Below are 17,408 nucleotides of genomic sequence, written 5' to 3'. Positions count from 1 at the left end.
ACGCGGTTCCAGACTGAAGCACCTTTAACCGCATGGCCACACCGGCCAGCTGAATGTCATCCCTTTTTGCATTACATACGGCTAGGAAAATTTGCTCATTGCTGCTGGATTAAGTTAGGTGCCATATTCACCTTCCAGTTGCGATGTATAAAGCTCTCATGTAAGGTGTGAATCTGACCTTCATTTATTCTGCAATCTTACACGCCTTATGCAAGCAATTATTTGGCTGGCAGCGATTTTCAGAGTTTTTGGGTGTCCTCCTGAGATCCTGAGAGATATCACGCCAGATTCCGTCTAACCCTCCCACAATGCTCCAAATATTCTCAATTGGGGATAGATTGCCATATTAGGCTTGGTAGCACGAAGACAAGTAGTTGACACTTTCACTGTGTGTGTGTGGGGGGGGGGGGGGAATAACCATGTAAAAATGTAAGCCCAGGATGGCTTGCAATGAAAGGCAAAAAAGTGGGACATAAAATGCCGTTGACGTACCATGTGGTGTAAGGGTGCCATGGATGACGTCCAGAGAGGCTCTGCTATAAAAAGGAATACCACTCAAGACCATCACTCCTGACTGTTGGGCTGTATTGTGAGCGACGGTCAGGTTGGTATCCCACCACTGTCTAGGGCATCTGCAGACACGTCTTCGGCCTGAAATCTCATTGACTGGAGTAGAACTGTCTTCAGTGATGAGTCCCGCTCTGAAATGAGCCGTAATGAACAGTGAACTCATGTCTGGAGACGCTCGGGACAGCAGTGGAATTCCACCCAACACGCCAATCGGACGGAATTTGGCAGGTATCCCTCAGAAGGATATCCAAAAACTCTATCAGTCACTGCCAAACCGAGTTACTGTTTGTATAAGGGCCAGAGGTGGACAAATGTGATACTGACTTGCTCGGTTTGTGAAGCTGTTTCTGCTGAATAAATCATTTATTTTTCCTGAACTGCTATCATTTGTTTGGCAGTACATGTACATTCCATCTACCGATTTCTGCCTCTTTCGATTAATTATTTCGTGTTGCGTCCTTTTTCGTCTTAGAGTGTACATTGAAATTCTTGACAGTTCATTATAAGAGTACATGGTGCGGTTACGTTCTCTACCATTTGACATACGTGCTTTAAAAAACTGCTCCAAGTCCACACTTCACTTTCGAGCACAAGACCGTGCTGCACGGTCCAAGAACAACTGTTTAGAGTTCAGCTAACACTCCACGCACGCTATTCACAATATAAGCTAGTAATTATATAGATCTTACGACCTTCTGTTACTAAATCCCGATTTATACTATCTGATTGAAGTATCAAGACACTTGTTGGTGGACATAAACATGGGGTACTTGCCATTATGATGGTTTGAGCTCTGCTGTGGACAATTTCAACGAAGTGCCTGACTATGGAAAAATAGCACACCATTCTTTCTCCAGAGCTGAAACCAGAGAAGATAGTCACGTTGGTCGCTGGGTTCTGGAGCGAAGTCGACGTTCTAACTCCTCCCAAAGGTGTTCCATTTTGGTCAGGCCTGGACTCAGAGTAGGTCAGTCCACATCAGGTAAGCTGTTATACACAAATCACAGCCTCACAGATGCTGCTTTATGACAGGGTGCATTGTCATGCTGATTCACTCATCTTCTCCAGACTGTTCCTCTAGCGTATCTAGTATATGACATTGTAAAATCTGTTCATAATCTTGTGAGTTGAGTGTTTTCTTTGGCGTAATAAGGGTATCACACTCCGACCATGAAAAACATTCCAATTCTGTAACGCCACCTTCTCCATATTTCATTCTTGGCACATGAAGACAGGTCACGTTCTCCAGGCATTCGCCAACCCCGAGTCATTATCATCGGTCCCCCACAGGGTATAGCGTGACACATCACTCCCAAATGACTCATTTTCAGTCATCCACTGTCCAATGACGCCGCTTTTTACACCACCTCAAACACCGCATAGCACTGACTAGAAAAATGTGTGGCTTGGTAGGAGCTGCTGTATCACAGTACTCCATTCTTTTTTACCTGCCTACGCACAGTCATTGTGCTAGCTGGACTGCTGGCAGCACTTTATAACTAACAAGTGATATCTTAAGCTGATTCATCTGTTTCGTTACAACCACCGTCTGCAGTGGTCGACGGTCCCTGCCAGTCGATGCACGAGGCACGCCTGGTCTTTGTTTAGCTTTGGCTGTTCCTTCGCGATTCCTCTTGACGATAACGCAGAAAATAGTCAACATGAGCAGCTCTGGAGGTACTGAAATATCGCTGATGGATCGGTTACGCCTGTGACATCCAATGACTAATACACGTTGGAAGTCACTTAGCTCGAACATAATACAAGTTACACAGAACACTGTTTTGAGCACTACTGACACTCGCAACGTATTGAGGACACTGCACAGGCGCCGTTCGTCGTCAAGCACGGCAGCTCAACCTGCAGCCTTGCCTAGCGTCTTCACTTATGTTCAAGCACACATTTCTCGCGGTTTTTGCACACTTTCGTCCAAACTCTACAGTGATTTCCCAATGTAATTACCGACTGCTTTCACATTTTTCGTTTCACTCAGTGCACGTGACCCACTCTACTACTGCGCAACATTATTTCACACACTCAGACATTTTTAATTGCTTAGAAATTCTGGACACACTCCTGACATACAGTTCCCATTTCTCCACGCCGCATGCGAACTGTAATTTGTTCATAGTTATTGAAAATTTTTATGTCTCAAAAGCTACGAACGGTATTGACTTCAAATTGATATGTCGAACGCACGCATCTCGTGGTCATGCGGTAGCGTTCTCGCTTCCCCCGCCCGGGTTCGATTCCCGGCGGGGTCAGGGATTTTCTCTGCCTCATGATGGCTGGGTGTTGTGTGCTGTCCTTAGATTAGTTAGGTTTAAGTAGTTCTGAGTTCTAGGGGACTGATGACCATAGATGTTAAGTCCCATAGTGCTCAGAGCCATTTTTTTTTATATGTCGAACTCATACTTTTGTAGCACACAGAGTGATACTTATTAGCGTTTAAAAGCCTCTGAAGTGACGTAGATGACGCTGAAACAAGTAATTTAATAAAAGACACAAGGGGTCGCCAATGTCGGGACATACCCCAAATGTGGATGACAGATGTTGAACATGTGACGTCACACACACCTTGCCGTACGTGCAGCAGTTGATTCAATCGGCCTCTCGCACGTGATCATCCCAACCCAAGTGAAGTATAAACGTCGTTGTGGCCCTGGGCCCACATGTGCGACACATGAGTGAGTTCGAGTCTTGCGTCTGGCAGGTAGTATTTTTTTCACTGCGCTATACAATTATGTGTTTACACTTAGGAAATATTTATTATTTTATTTACCGGTCTCGCTGTCTCCTGTGGCTTATTGCACAGTAGGGTGCAACAGAAACCTACCGTATTGCGTCACAAGTAAATGAGCATAAGCCTCCCAATTTCGTCGTTACCAGTAAATGACCTACGTTTTCTTTAGTAATTCATACTTGTAAACCAAAAAGAAGGGGCAAAAGGGAAGAAAAACAAAATAAGAACAGCTTTTATTTCGTCACAGCGAGGACAATAATTTTGTAATTCCTACGTTTACAACAGATCACATTTACAAAAGGTGTTCGAAATTTGCACCATTTGCTCGAATGAGGTACTACATCATTCGATCATCCCTTCACGCCCGAGCACAAGCTCTGCATGTGCGGCGAGGTACGTCATCTGATGACGTCACAAGTTCAACATTTCTCATCCGTTTTTCGATATTTCCCGACATCTGCGGACCCACGTGTCTCATAAATTAGTTGCCTCAGCGTCATCATGTCGCTTCAGGATCTTTAAACGTTAATGAGAATCACATTGTATAATAACGGATAAAAGTGGAATCACAGACAGGCATTTGATTAAGCATCTCGCTACATGGTGACGCACAGCAGCACGCGTGATGGCACATTGTGTAGTGTGGGAAGTGCCGACGCGGGCCCCATTCCACACAGCAGCTGCACGGGCAAGGCTGACCTACATGTTGCTACGCCATATGGTCCTCTACATCAGCCATAGAAATGTAATGGCACTGTATAGAACAGCAGATCAAACGTAGCAGTCAGCATCCACACAGTTTGTTACCTCTGCAGGATTTAACCATCGATTAGTGTCTTTAGCTGGATATGACGTATTTGAAGAGGCTTGGCGGCTCTCTCCCTTGCCAAATTGAGGCCATTATGAGAGCTAGAGGTGTTGTTAGCCGGTTTTAGAGTAACATCGTCTAGGAGGTGACGTATTTTTTGTCTAATATTCTTACAAACGGAAAGATCGTGCAAAACCGGTAATGAGGATTGCAAATGAAGAACTTAGATTTGTTTTGAAGATTCCTGGGAAGAGCAGCGTACAACTCTGATACGGCCAAACCAATAGTATTGATGCGAGCCGCAGAGCTGGAGTAGCGTCGTGAGCAGGAGGCCGAGCAAAGAGTGTGGCCGAGTGGTCCAGTTTATGCGCGGAGACGTCAATGACACACTGGTACGTGCAATAACATTTATTTCTCATGTTAAGTTTACGAAGTTATAAAGTATCTTCAGGGCGGAAGTCGGCGACAGGGCATGAGCGCGTTCCGCAAAGAAGTGCTGACGTCTCGTACGTCACAACAGGTTAGTGAGCCAGAGCCACAGTAGTGCGCTGTGCTGGTGGCAGCATGGGGACGAGAATGCGTCACCCATCCAGTCGTACTGCGGCACGATGCGTCTCTAACCTCAGCACTCTCATACGCAACTGATCGCGCGCTCAAGTGAGGACAGTCGAGTGTCGTCAACGATATCGGTTATCGGGAGACTAAGCCCTGGACATCCATCCTGAGTCGACGAAGACTGCAGCAGACGTTCATAAGTCAGCCAGGACTGTGCAAGCGCGCCGCATCTGGTCAGTATGGGTCAAATGGCTCTAAGCACTATGGGACTTAACATCTGAGATCATCAGTCCCATAGACATGGAACTACTTAAACCTAACTAACCTAAGAACATTACGCACATCCATGCCCAAGGCCGGATTCGAATCTGTGACCGCAGCAGCAGCGCGGTTCCGGACTGAAGGGCGTAGAACCACTCGGTCACAGCCGCCGGCGGCAGAGTTAAGCTCATTTTTAATTTGTAATACCCGGTTTTACACAAATCCGGAGTCTCATCTACTTGTGTGCCACGCACCTCTAGTACCCAACTCCACCCATTCAGTCTTCGGCTTACGACAGGTTCGCGGCACGCACTTACGCCCGGTAGCTGACTGCCGTTCTCAAGATACTTCATAACTTCGTAAACTTAACATGAGAAATATACTGAAGCGCCAAAGAAACTGGTATAGGCCATGCGTATTCAAGTACAAAGATATGTAAACCGGCAGAATACGTCGCTGCGGTCGGCAGTGTCTATATAAGACAACAAGTGTCTGGCACAGTTGTTAGATCGGTTGTTGCTTTTAGAATGGTAGATTATCAAGATTATGAGAGTTTCAACGTAGTGTTATAGTCGTCGCACGAGCGATGGGACACAGGATCTCCGAGGCAGCCTTGAAGTGGGGATTTTCCGGTACGGCCATTTCACGAGTGTACCATGAAAATCAAGAATCCGGTGCCCATCAAACCTCCGACATCGCTGTGGCCGGAAAACGATCTTGCAAGAATGTGACCAACGACGACTGAAGAGAATCGTTCAACGTGACAGAAGTGCAACCCTTCCGCAAATTGCTGGGCCATTAACAAGTGTCAGCGTTTGAACCATTCAACGAAACATCATCAATATGGGCTTTCAGAGCCGAAGGCCCACTCGCGTACGCTTGATGACTGCACGACACAAAGATTTACGCCTCTCCTGGGCCAGTCTACGTCGACATTTTACGTGGAAACATGTTTCCTGGTCGGACGAGTCTCGTTTCAAATCAGCCAGGCGAAACAGAACTGATTCATTTGCGTCAAACAAGAAAAGAAGATAGTTATCTTTGAAATGTAAGCTTAATATTACCAAAGACTTCGATGCAAAAATTAAAATTTGTGAATTGGCAAAGAAGTTTGATGTACCTAGTTTAACAGTCGAATCAGTTATAAAAAGCAAAGAAGAAATTCTCGAAGCCGTCCAAGATGCCTAATCTCTGGATTAATGTACCTGGTATTATCGCTCAAATGCAAACAATATTAAAATGTGATAATCAACTGAAAGTGAAAAATTGTCCTGCTGATCAGAACACGGTATGGTCTCAAGTTAAGCTGATATTTTCGATATTGAAAGAACAAGCTCGGGGACGGCCGAAGTAGAAAAGTTTAAAGCCAGTGACGGTTGGTTTAGCCGAGTCAAAATTTGAACCAGCCAAGCCACGTTCAACATGGATGAAACTGGTTCAAATGGCTCTGAGCACTATGATACTTAACTTCTGAGGTCATCAGTTCCCCAGACTTAGAACTACTTAAACCTAACTATCCTAAGGACATCACACACATCCATGCCCGAGGCAGGATTCGAACCTGCCACCGTAGCAGTCGCGCGGTTCCGGACTGAAGTGCCTAGAACCGTCTAGGCACTAACTATCTTAAGGACATCACACACATCCATGCCCGAGGCAGGATTCGAACCTGCGACCGTAGCAGTCGCGCGGTTATGGACTGAAGTGCCTAGAACCGTCTAGGCACTAACTATCCTAAGGACATCACACACATCCATGCCCGAGGCAGGATTCGAACCTGCCACCGTAGCAGTCGCGCGGTTCCGGACTGAAGTTCCTAGAACCGTCTAGGCGCCTAGACGGTTCTAGGCACTTCAGTCCGGAACCGCGCGACTGCTACGGTCGCAGGCTCGAATCCTGCCTCGGGCATGGATGTGTGTGATGTCCTTAGGATAGTTAGGTTTAAGTAGTTCTAAGTCTAGGGGACTGACGACCTCAGAAGTTAAGTCCCATAGTGCTTAGAGTCATTTGAACCATTTTTTTCTACCCTTCATCTACAAACTTGTAGGGTGTAGATGACATTAGCAAGAATTACCCTCCGACATGCTTGTGCAGTGTCTTGTACAGTATACACAGAGACGAATGTATGAAACCTGAAATGATAGTGCATTCTACCGACCGAGGTGACTCAGTGGTGAGTAACTGGATTCTTGTTCGGGAGGACCTAGCCGGGCCATACACCATTAGGTATTTCGTGGTCTTCCTAAACACCTTATGGCAAGTACTGGGATGTTTCCTTTAGAAAGGAAACAGCCGAATGCCTTCGTCATCCTTGTTAGATTCGAACCCGATAATGTCGTCGGGGACGGGGTCCTTAAACCCTGACATTCAAACTGTGACCTAGTTGGACTAAATCAGTGAACAAAAAAAGTAAAGAAAAAGGAATTTGAGACAACTCACCTTTCGTGAAGGCTTGATATCATTGGATCTGATTAGAAAAGGAGCAGACAGAATTTGCCGTCACACGTCAGATGCTGTGAACCTATAAACAGCCAAAGCAGTTCATTTCCCGCTCATCTTGACAGAAGATCTGATAACCGGCTTGCCTTCGTTCTTCATAACCACTGGATGCAACTTAATTAACCTCGAGTCCCTTGATGGGTAGTAACTGCCGCAAGAGTTGTAACATCTTCTGACAATGTGCTGAGTTAACGCGGTCTAAGGAAATAAATTGAAAATTAATACCGTAACGATTTCTGCCATAAATCCGCTGATGAGGAATGACGCTTATAATCAGGTCAACGCACCGACAAAGGAACCACGGCTGGACGGCTGCCATTCGCCGTTAAGGCGGCATCCTTCGTTTCGGCGTTCTAGAAGAATCTGGGACACTGTCTGCGAGGCAGTGTCTTAGGAATGACAGCCGCTCAGCGGTTGGCTTTGTCTTCGCCGGATAATTTCTGGCTGTCAAAAATAAACGTGTCATGCTATAGTTTACATGAAACGATCAATTTAGGTATGCAAATGAATGCACGGACGTTAAAAACTGGGACAAGTTCATTCCGAGAGGCATATTATATTCCTTATATGTAGAGCTAACATTTAATACGATTGTTACGAGCAGTAACATTAAGGAATAAGCTATTAAATGTTGATATGAGCATTGCGTCATTCACATTCCCAGTTAGATTACAGTAATTTGTTTACCTAAGACATGAATACAAATTATGTGACGTAAAAGATATGACAGTTATGAGCGGAAGCTCAGTCTATCGCGGTTGTCTAAAGAGTGGCAGAAAAGGTTACTGGGCCTTTTCTTACATGTACGAGGGCGTGCTGGAAAGTAAAGCCTCGGAATGTTTTTATTCTGTTCTCAATATCGGATGAGGTATTAAAAGTCATGCACATTACTCAGTTCAACAATCGCACATTGCTGACGCAAATTTCAGCACTGTGCTGCTAGAGGGCTACGCATTGTAGCGTGTAACAAGGCGTTCTCCAGCGTGCTGTAGAGTAGTCGGTATTCTGACCTCAAAAAACGTGCCTCGAACTGTCCGTAGAAGAATGAAAGCCGTGTACGGTGATGATTGTACCAACATCAATCATGTGACAGGTGATGAAAACTGGGTTCACCAGTTTGACTCAAAAACAAGAGAGCGTCAGTGGAGTTGCACCACAAAGGATCACCGGCGCCAGAAAAGTTCAGGACCATGTCTTCAGCAGGCAAAGTCATCCTCACAGTGTTCTGGGCCATTCAAGATGCGGTGCATTTGGTATTCATGCCTAAAGGCATCCCCATCATCTCTGCAATGTACTACGAGACTCCCAGAAAACTGAAAGCACGAATTCGAGGAGTTCGTCCACACCTGGATCATCCTCTCTTTCAGCATGCTAATCCCAGACCACACCCGAACGCCACGACATCTGCAACAATCAGGCGCCTTGGGTTCACTGTCGTCGGTCATACTCCATACAATCCCGGTTTGGCTCTTTTCATCTGTTTTCAAAACTTAAAGAACCCCTTCGAGAACTTCACTTTGACAGTGATAAAACAGTGCAGAGGTGAGGTTGTGGCTTTGTCAACGAAGTCAAACATCGTACAGTGACGGTGCTAACAAACTAGTCTCTCATCGGGTGAATTACACTCCTGGAAATGGAAAAAAGAACACATTGACACCGGTGTGTCAGACCCACCATACTTGCTCCGGACACTGCGAGAGGGCTTTACAAGCAATGATCACACGCACGGCACAGCGGACACACCAGGAACCGCGGTGTTGGCCGTCGAATGGCGCTAGCTGCGCAGCATTTGTGCACCGCCGCCGTCAGTGTCAGCCAGTTTGCCGTGGCATACGGAGCTCCATCGCAGTCTTTAACACTGGTAGCATGCCGCGACAGCGTGGACGTGAACCGTATGTGCAGTTGACGGACTTTGAGCGAGGGCGTATAGTGGGCATGCGGGAGGCCGGGTGGACGTACCGCCGAATTGCTCAACACGTGGGGCGTGAGGTCTCCACAGTACATCGATGTTGTCGCCAGTGGTCGGCGGAAGATGCACGTGCCCGTCGACCTGGGACCGGACCGCAGCGACGCACGGATGCACGCCAAGACCGTAGGATCCTACGCAGTGCCGTAGGGGACCGCACCGCCACTTCCCAGCAAATTAGGGACACTGTTGCTCCTGGGGTATCGGCGAGGACCATTCGCAACCGTCTCCATGAAGCTGGGCTACGGTCCCGCACACCGTTAGGCCGTCTTCCACTCACGCCCCAACATCGTGCAGCCCGCCTCCAGTGGTGTCACGACAGGCGTGAATGGAGGGACGAATGGAGACGTGTCGTCTTCAGCGATGAGAGTCGCTTCTGCCTTGGTGCCAATGATGGTCGTATGCGTGTTTGGCGCCGTGCAGGTGAGCGCCACAATCAGGACTGCATACGACCGAGGCACACAGGGCCAACACCCGGCATCATGGTGTGGGGAGCGATCTCCTACACTGGCCGTACACCACTGGTGATCGTCGAGGGGACACTGAATAGTGCACGGTACATCCAAACCGTCATCGAACCCATCGTTCTACCATTCCTAGACCGGCAAGGGAACTTGCTGTTCCAACAGGACAATGCACGTCCGCATGTATCCCGTGCCACCCAACGTGCTCTAGAAGGTGTAAGTCAACTACCCTGGCCAGCAAGATCTCCGGATCTGTCCCCCATTGAGCATGTTTGGGACTGGATGAAGCGTCGTCTCACGCGGTCTGCACGTCCAGCACGAACGCTGGTCCAACTGAGGCGCCAGGTGGAAATGGCATGGCAAGCCGCTCCACAGGACTACATCCAGCATCTCTACGATCGTCTCCATGGGAGAATAGCAGCCTGCATTGCTGCGAAAGGTGGATATACACTGTACTAGTGCCGACATTGTGCATGCTCTGTTGCCTGTGTCTATGTGCCTGTGGTTCTGTCAGTGTGATCATGTGATGTATCTGACCCCAGGAATGTGTCAATAAAGTTTCCCCTTCCTGGGACAATGAATTCACGGTGTTCTTATTTCAATTTCCAGGAGTGTATGTTCCTCGTCACGGCGACTACGTTGAGAAATAAATATGTAGACATGAAGAATAAAGATATAAAATGTCAATAGGGTTTGTTTTAGTTAAAAAGATATAAGAATTCATATGAGAAATTCGAAGGCATTACGTTTCAGGGCGCCCTCATCTACACTACTGGCTGTTAAAATTGCTACACCAAGAAGAAATGCAGATGATAAACGGGTATTCATTGGACAAATATATTATACTAGAACTGACATCTGATTACATTTTCACGCAATTTCGGTGCATTGATCCTAGAAATCAGTACCCAGAACAACCACCTCTCGCCGTAATAACGGCCTTGATACGCCTGGGCATTGAGTCAAACAGAGCTTGGATGGCGTGTACAGGTACAGCTGCCCATGCAGCTTCAACACGATACCACAGTTCATCAAGAGTAGGGACTGGCGTATTGTGACGAGCCAGGTGCTCGGCCACCATTGACCAGACGTTTTCAATTGGTGAGAGATCTGGAGAATGTGCTGGCCAGGACAGCAGTCGAACATTTTCTATATCCAGAAAGGCCCGTACAGGACCTGCAATATGCGGTCATGCATTATCCTGCTGAAATGTAGGGTTTCGCAGGGATCGAATGAAGGGTAGAGCCACGGGTCGTAATACATCTGAAATGTAACGTCCACTGTTCAAAGTGCCGTCAATGCGAACAAGAGGTGACGGAGACGTGTAACCAATGGCACCCCGTACCATCACGCCGGGTGATACGCCAGTATGGCGATGACGAATACACGCTTCCAATGTGCGTTCACTGCGATGTTCTCAAACACGGATGCTACCGTCATGATGCTGTAAACATAACTTGGATTCATCCGAGGTTCAAATGGTTCAAATGGCTCTGAGCACTATGGGACTTAACATCTATGGTCATCAGTCCCCTAGAACTTAGAACTACTTAAACCTAACTAACCTAAGGACAGCACACAACACCCAGACATCACGAGGCAGAGATACTCCCTGACCCCGCCGGGAATCGAACCCGGGAACCCGGGCGTGGGAAGCGAGAACGCTACGGCACGACCACGAGATGCGGGCCGATTCATCCGAAAAAAAATGACGTTTTGCCATTCGTGCACCCAGGTTCGTCGTTGAGTACACCATCGCAGGCGCTCCTGTCTGTGATGCAGCGTCAAGGGTAACCGCAGCCATGGTCTCCGAGCTGATAGTCAATGCTGCTCCAAACATCGTCGAACTGTTCGTGCAGATGGTTGAAGTCTTGAAAACGTCCCCATCTGTTGACTCAGGGATCGAGACGTGGCTGCACGATCCGTTATAGCCATGCAGAAAAGATACCTGTCATCTCGACTGCTAGTGATACGAGGCCATTGGGATCCAGCACGGCGTTCCGTATTACCCTCCTGAACATACCGATTCCATATTCTGCTAACAGTGTTTGGATCTCGACCAACGCGAGCAGCAATATCGCGATACGATAAACCGCAATCGCGATAGTCTACAATCCGACCTTTATGAAAGTCGGAAATGTGATGGTAAGCATTTCTCCTCCCTACACAAGACAGCGCCGGTCAACTGGTGTTTGTGTACGAGAAATCGGTTGGAAACTTTCCTCATGTCAGCACGTTGTATGTGTCGCCACTGGCGCCAACCTTGTGTGAATGCTCTGAAAAGCTAATCATTTGCATATCATAGCATCTTCTTCCTGTCGGTTAAATTCCGCGTCTGCAGCCCATCATCTTCGTGGTGTAGCAATTTTAATGGCCAGTAGTGTATAAGAGTTTTCTCATAAGAAATTCGAAGGCTCTACGTTTCAGGACGCCCTCATCTAATAAGCGGAACGTCACCGAATCTGTGCCTTGTGTAGCAAAATATCAGATTAAAACGAAATTCAATAGGATAGGTGCCGAACTATCTAGCGCCGAGATTTCTCAGTTCAGTGTGAAATCATTGCCGGAAAATATGTTACCACCATAAACATTGGCGGTAAGTAATGCGTCGTTTGTAACACAATAATTAATTACGCTTTGTGCCAGCACAATAGTTACTAATGTTACTCATCATACAGAGCCATAGAGACCATTTACTGAGATGACTGGTACTTGCGAGAGTTAAGAGTCCGAGACAAATCATTACTCAATTGCCTCATTTTCATGGGCTTGTGTTACGTACGATACACAGGTTATTAGCACCTTTCTCACAAACACCGCATGCTAATCATAAAGACATCTTGCACTGAAGACCTTTTGCGAATTTTCCTCTGTAGCCCTGGTCGCTAAGCACATGGCTCGGACGTGGAAGCAATTTTCAGCAGCATTTGGTCGGCAAGACGAGGACACGTTTCTATCACCAGACGTTGCACCAATAGCCTTGATTAAACTCCGAGCCTCTCTACAGTGTCTCATGTAGCGCCGACGGTTGATCCGGGTGCTCGTGATCCGTCCATCAGCTCTCTTTGATTTCATTCCATAGGAGTAAGCTACGTGCCGGTATCGAGTTTCAGCCTCTCTTTTCTGTAATCGTCATACAACACAAATAGGACATCCAAGTATACACACATTCAGTGCGGTCTCCCACAACCCACAGATACACTTAAGAGTGCACTCTCACACATCGCGATGAGAGGAACTATTGTACGCGGATTAGGCGACCGAACCCACCTGTCGGGGACATCTTTAGGGGCACGTTTATAATTGCCCTACAGTCGACTGCAAGATGCTGATAACTCGTGGCTCAGCGCCGGGGTGAAACGAAAAGAAAACATTATGATAGGTACAAAAGGCAAACAACGCTTCAAAAGAGCAAGTGACGTTGACAAACAAGGTACCGCCGCAAGATATTACAAGACTGCGAGCAACGACTTAAAGGCGTTAAAAAAACATATATTTTTCGAATGCAACTCTTCATTTAAAAGGAGGCCAACCTCCTTTATCGTATGGCAAAAATCTCTACTTCTCCAATGTATCCAACCTCCACCCCCTTCCTTTCTTTGTGCAAAATCTAAATTTCTCCTACTCTTTTCGGATTATGGCCTAGTGTTAACAAGTGTTCGGCGAACGGAAAATTATGGACATTTGTACCTTTTTTAACCATCGTTGTGTCGACAACCTTGTTATCTGTTACTTGCATTGTCTTCTGCTCACCTTGCTGACGTCTTTCTGAAGTTAGCCGACCAAATATATCATAATAAGAGAGACTGTGACAATTTCTTTTTAATAACTACATGTGTTTTAAGTGTAATTTGCTAATTTATAAACAGTTATTAACAAGATGCAAGAAGCCATAGCAACGAAGGTAACAGAAGATACAACAAGACGACCATTTCGTGTGAACAAACGAAAAATGATTAAAAACGAAAGATGTTATGTGGACAACAAACAAACGAAATGAATAATCCCTAATATAAGGTTATTCTTCTCCGCAGGATGGCGACACCATTTTCCAATAGTATAAAAAATAATTGTAATATCTACGCGTACTTTTCTTAAATGTGGTTGCATTGCTATGACCTTTGTGCTCCGAAATATCATGCTTTTTTAAATAATTTTCAGTAAGGCAACATTTGTAACTTTTAGCGGTATCTGCAGAAACCTTTTCCAAAAAGGTACCGTAGACGTCAAGGTCATTGAGGATGGCTGCGCGGAGTGGCCGCGCGGTTGGAGGCACCATGTCACGGATTGTGCGGCCCCTCCCGCCGGAGGTTAGAGTCCTTCCTCGGGCATGGATGTGTGTGTGTGTTGTTCTTAGCATAAGTTAGTTTAAGTAGTGTGTAAGTCTAGGGACCGATGACTTCTGCAGTTTGGTCCCTTAGGAATTCACACACATTTAAACATTGAGGATGTAGTGGTAAATCGTTTAGAGAAGCATTTGGGACGAAACAGTCCTGGCATTGGTAAGAAATAGTCCTGCCAGTCGCCTTACACACTCTACGCCACAGGAAACCGAAAAATAGTAAGGTGACAGGGATCTGAACAATGCTCATTCCGGATACCATACCATTATCACAGTCGATGTGGCCCAGTGGGATACATGAGGACTAATGTAGAGTAAAGGAGCGTTTCGTTTAAGTTCTGAGTGTGCACGCGTGTATAGCATTCCGTATGCTCTGATGGGAAATGGACTATAAAGGAATAAAAAAACAGAAAGTGAATTTTGTGTTTAACGTTTTGCCGGCGATGAAGTCATTAGATACAGAGCACAATCTCGGACCGGAGAAGGATGCCGAAGGAATTTGGTGCACTCTTTGAAAGGACCATCTCAGCATTCACCTCTAGGGAAATCACAAAAATCCTAATCTGGATGGCGCGATTGGGATTCGAACCGCTGTCCTCCCGAGTACCAGTGTAGTGTAATACCACTGCCTCACCTTGCTCGGTCTATCAGCAGATAACTGCTCGTCTCCATAATTCTGGAAGCAATTCACCAGGCTTTGGCTAAGCGATGTGCCCATAGTGTCCTTTCCTCCAGATGTGCTAGTCAAGCAAGGTAAGCGGGACACCTTGTGTGAAGTTTGGGAGGCAGGAGATGAGCTATTGACGGAAGTAAAACAGTGAGGACAGGTGGCGGTTTGTTGCTTGGATACCTCAGTCGATAGAGGACATACCCGCCAAAGGCAGTTACCCACTTCCAAGTCCCGGTTTGACACTCACATTTGATCTCCCGGGACCTTTCAGTTGTTCGCCTCTTGATATTTATTGGTTGTACAGAACATAACTATGGTGAACAGAGGTCATTACTTCCTTGTGCTGAGTTATGCTGTCCAGTTCGTGATATTCCCGTTGTGCTGTAGACAGCGCGGCACGACACCATACTTAATCGTCAGTGGTAACAGAGCCCTGAAAACGCTTTCAGATACAGAACTGGCAGTCGGCACGGGTGACATTCATCCTGCGTAGCATAACAGACTTCGACTGGAAACGCATTTTAGCTACCGGAAAACGACTGTTGAGAGGTTAGGAAGTCCCAGAGACAGACGCTGATATGACCCGCTTCCACTGCACACGGCCCTGGTCAGAAAAATTACTTCTATATGCAAAAAAGTACGAGCTACGCTACACAAATCAAACAGGCACACTGACTTCACCGTATCAGTGTCACGAATGCAACGAAACTAAGATCTCGTCTGGACTTCAAAAATTCTGCTAGCTACAAACAATGTAACTGAATATTGAATTGATTTTAACATTTTATCCTGCGTAATCAAACATGAAGGGGACACGGGCAGTAAGTCAGACGCTAACCAAGAAAGCTATCCACAGTATGCAAGCAACACAGTCCTTTACCAACTGTACCACGGTTGCAGAAGAACTTCTAATTGAGGAGTGATACATGATCAGACATCATTACACCGCTTCCATGTCAACCCCAATAGCACCAACGACGGTTGAGGTGTCGTTGGGCAGCATTTATGAACAATATTTTATGTCAATTTTCGAAGTAAGCGTGCTTGAGTTATGTTGTCCAGTTTACGATTTTCTCAAAAATGAATGACTTTTGATAGTCAATCACCACTCATTCCAAATTAATAATATAAGTGTAGACCAGATGTGGCTCAAATTCAAAGAAATAGTATCGACAGCAATTGAGAGATTTATACCAGATAAATTAACAAACGACCGACCTGATCCCCCTTGGTACACAAAACGGGTTCGAACACTGTTGCAGAAACAACGAAACAAACATGTCAAATTTAAACAGACGCAAAATCCCCAAGGTTGGCGATCTTTTACAGAAGCTCGAAATTTAGCGCGGACTTCAATGCGAGATTCCTACAACAGTTTCCACAACATTGTCTCGAAACCTGGCAGAAAATCCAAAGAAATTCTGGTCGTATGTGAAGTACGTTAGCGGCAAGAAACAATCAATGCTTTCTCTGCGCGATAGCAATGGAGATACTATCGAAGATAGTGCTGCCAAAGCAGAGTTACTAAACACAGCCTTCCGAAATGCCTTCACAAAAGAAGACGAAATAAATATTCCAGAATTCGAATCGAGAACAGCTGCCAACATGAGTGACGTAGAAGTAAATATCCACGGAGTAGTGAAGCAACTTAAATCACTTAATGAATGCAAGTCTTCTGGTCCAGACTGTATACCAATTAGGCTACTTTCGGAGTATACTGATGCATTAGCTCCATACTTAACAATCATATACAACCGTTCGCTCGACGAAAGATCCGTACCGAAAGACTGGAAAGTTGCACAGATCACACCAATATTCAGGAGAGGTAGTAGAAGTAATCCACTAAATTACAGGCCCATATCGTTAACGTCGATATGCAGCCGGATTTTGGGACATATATTGTGTTTGAACACTCTGAATTACCTCGAAGAAAACGGTCTATTGACACACAGCCAACATGACTTTAGAAAACGTTGTTCCTGTGAAACACAACTAGTTCTTTATTCACATGAAGTGCTGAGTGCTATTGACAAGGGATTTCAGATTGATTCCGTATTTCTGGATTTCCGGAACGATTTTAACACTGTACCACACAAGCGGCTCGTAGTGAAATTGCGTGCTTATGGAACAGCGTCTCAGTTATGTGACTGTATTTGTGATTTCCTGTCAGAGAGGTCACAGTTCGTAGCAACTGACGGAAAGTCATCGAGTAAAACAGAAGTGATTTCTGGCGTTCCCCAAGGTAGTGTTATAGGCCTTTTGCTAATCCTCAGCTGTATAAACGATTTGGGAGACAACCTGAGCAGCCGTCTTCGGTTGTTTGCAGATGACGCTGTCGTTTATCTACTAATAAAGTCATCATAAGATCGAAACAAACTACAAAACGATTTAGAAAAGATATCTGACTGGTGCGAAAAGTGGCAGTTGACCCTAAATAACGAAAAGTGTGAGGTCATCTACATGAGTGCTAAAAGGAACTTGTTAAACTTCGGTTACATGATTAATCAGTCTGATCTAAAAGCCGTAAATT

This window comes from Schistocerca cancellata, chromosome 6, assembly GCF_023864275.1.
Source record: "Schistocerca cancellata isolate TAMUIC-IGC-003103 chromosome 6, iqSchCanc2.1, whole genome shotgun sequence".
Classification (NCBI taxonomy): domain Eukaryota; kingdom Metazoa; phylum Arthropoda; class Insecta; order Orthoptera; family Acrididae; genus Schistocerca; species Schistocerca cancellata.
Note: the sequence above shows the minus strand (reverse complement) of the source record.